Below are 3390 nucleotides of genomic sequence, written 5' to 3'. Positions count from 1 at the left end.
TCCACTTAATCTGGCACTTACTTGTACAAAACCCTCATTACAAACACCACGGACGTACTGCCATTACCGACAGAAGACATTAAGGAGTTACTGAAGCTCTGCCTCACCTCGACTTACTTCCAATACAAAGGAACACACTACAAACAATTACATGGGACGGCAATGGGCTCGCCCTTTTCTGTTGTAGTTGCTGAAAATGTAATGCAATCTATAGAGGAACGCGCGCTCACGACTTACAAACATGCACTACCTTTTTGGTTTCGCTACGTAGATGACACAATCACAGCACTACATGCAGACGACATTAATGACTTTCATACTCACATCAACAAACAGAACAGCCACATACTATTTACCAAAGATGTCGAAGAAAAACGGAACTCTTCTTTTCTCGACTGTTTGGTAAAACATGACAATCAAAAACTACGAACAACAGTTTATCGCAAGCCAACACATACTGACCGACTACTAGACCAATCATTTTACAACCGTACATCACACAAAGCCACCACAATCAGAACATTAAAAAGACGTGCACAAATCATATGGGATTCACTGGACGCTCTACAAAACGAAAACAACTATCTCAAACCTGTTTTTGACAAAAACAACTATAACTCTGACTTTATCAAACGCAACACTTACAAACCCAACGAACCCAACGAAACGAACAACTCAGTGACAACAGCAACGATACCTTACATCAAAGGTACGTCTGAGACTATCTCGCGTATCTTACGACCATACAACATACGTGTCGCACATAAACCAATCAAAACGTTACGACAAGTACTAAAGAATATAAAGGACAAAGAACAACCCAACGAACGACAAGGTGCAGTTTACAAAATAAACTGCTCCGACTGCCACGCCTCCTATATCGGGGAAACTGGCAGGAACTTAAACATAAGACTTACTGAGCACAAACGAGCTACTAAGAAAGAAGACAAAACTAATCACTTTGCCGAACATCACCGAATCACAAAGCACAACATTGACTGGGATTCGGCAAAATGCATCACTTACAGTACTGACTATAGACAACGGCTTACATTAGAAAGTTGGTATACCAACTTGGAACAAACCCCCCTGAACAGATCACAGCAATTACCGGCACCTTACAAACGACTTATTCACAATACAAACAAACTATCAACTAAAAACACTACACTTCAAACTACTTCACAATGACAATACACAATTGACACCCACACATTACAACTAAAAACGTCACACCTAAATCACACATCACAACTAAAAATAAAATATTTCACTTCACACTAATCCACAATGACAATACAGATTTCCTGTACACACAATACAATGACGTAAGAACCAGATAAAAATTACGGCTAACCTGACGTTTACTCCTCATTTGACTCTGAAGATGACTACCGCTAAGGTTGTCGAAACGTCAGTCAACAACAACAAAAACAATCCTTCTCAGGACTTTATTAACCTGGACGATCATCATTTACAAACATATAACGATACTCCCGGGTTCAAACCATTTTCTCTAATACACATTTCCTGTACACACAATACAATGACGTTAAAACCAGATAACAAATACGGCTAACCTGACGTTTACTCCTCATTTGACTCTGAAGATGACTACCGCTAAGGTTGTTGAAACGTCAGTCAACAAAAACAAAAACAGTCCTTCTCAGGACTTTATTAACCTGGACGATCATCATTTACAAACATATAACTTTAGGATTCTGATATCAACAGTTTTTTTTATTACTTATTTGGATATTTCTTGAGTTTAATAAATATAATTTGATATGAAAATTTGATTTCAAAATAGTGAACATAAAAAAGGTATTAAATACTGTTTTTTAAAATCAATGTTAATATTTAAATTAAAGAATTTTTAGAAATTGTCATTAACAAAAATAGCCTGTGAGAAGATCAAGCTATCGACCTTGCCAGTAATTACACCAAGCTCTTACTATTGAGTTAATAGACCATACATTATTAATCAAATACCATCTACATAATTTTAAATAGTGTTTAAGTTTATAAACAAAATAGTGAAATAGTGATCGAAAATTTATTTTTTAAGATTTGACGATTACATATTCACCCCTGCTCAGAATATACTAGCAATGTCACTGCAATTGCCTGATTTTCTTTGTTGATGTACTAGATACTGATGTGGGAAATTTAAATTGATTAAACAAAATTATGTAAAAATTTATGTTTTAGATGGCTAAAATATGGCTTTATAATCAAATAATTTACAAAACATTGTGCACTGCTAGATCATATACAAAAATTATTATCTCAGAAGCAATCGTGTTATACCATATATGTAAAGCAATGTTAAAATGTGGAATCGCCCTCATGTAACTTGTAGATGTGGAAAATATAAGTGACAGATTTTGATTTTAAACGTAGGTTCTACGAGCAATGAATTTTTATATACATTATAACTAAAATGAAAAACCAAATAAAAGAATTTATGTTTCCTTTTTTTAACTTTCAATTTAGATTTAACTATTACATTAAACGTACAAAATATTTTTATATTATAAAACTAGTTTTATTGATGTTTTTTTGGAACTTTTTCTTTATGAAACTATTTCACTACCTAAATGCCTCTTTATGTTGCCAACATTAAAAGTTTTATCTTAGTAATTATTTGAGTATTCTTAAGTTTTTTATATTATAATTTAATAGAGGAATTTAATACAAAGAAAGTAAACCTAAGAAAGGCATTAAATACTGTTTATTTCTGTCATAAATGTTGATACTTCAACAATTTTAAAAACTATCAGTGTAAGAAATGGTCTATGAGAGGATCGAACTGTCGGCCTTGGCGTTATTAGCTCCACGCTCTTCCGACTGAGCTAAAAGACCGTATATTGAGGTGCTTATATCAAGTAGATACTTAGAAAAACGGGATAAAGATTTGAAGATTTCACGGTTACATATTCTTCCCTAGTCAGAATATTCTAGAATGCCACTGGGATTGACTGATTATCTTTTTTGATATATTTGGTACTAACATTGAAAATTTAATTTCATTAACAATATTGTCAAGAAATTTATGTTTTACATTGCTAAAATATGGCTGAAATTGAGTGATTGGGGATAAAACTGGGATTGACTGATTTTCTTTTTTGATATACTTCGTACTGATGTTGGAACTTTAATTTCCTTGACCAATATTGTCAAGAAATTTATGTTTTACATTGCTAAAATATGGCTTTATAATCGACGAATTTAGAAAATATTGTTCACTGCTAGACCATATTCAGAAATATTTTTCTCGGAAGTAATTAAAATACTTTGATGCAACATATCTGAGCAATGTTAATATGAATAATAGCCCTCATCTAACTTGTAGATGTAGAAAATATAAGTGACAGACTTTCTTTTTCA

The 3390-nt window shown here is 33.0% G+C and overlaps 1 non-coding gene across 1 annotated transcript; it reads right to left on the bottom strand.

Moving 5' to 3' along the window:
• Positions 1-2792: 2792 nt before the first annotated feature.
• Trnai-aau lies at positions 2793-2865 on the bottom strand. Its single transcript has one exon. It is a non-coding gene; the product is annotated as a tRNA-Ile (tRNA).
• Between the last annotated feature and the right edge of the window lie 525 nt (positions 2866-3390).

This window comes from Xenia sp. Carnegie-2017, unplaced genomic scaffold, assembly GCF_021976095.1.
Source record: "Xenia sp. Carnegie-2017 unplaced genomic scaffold, XeniaSp_v1 HiC_scaffold_6, whole genome shotgun sequence".
In the NCBI taxonomy this organism is placed as follows: domain Eukaryota; kingdom Metazoa; phylum Cnidaria; class Anthozoa; order Malacalcyonacea; family Xeniidae; genus Xenia; species Xenia sp. Carnegie-2017.
This window is presented reverse-complemented; position numbering and strand designations above follow the sequence as displayed.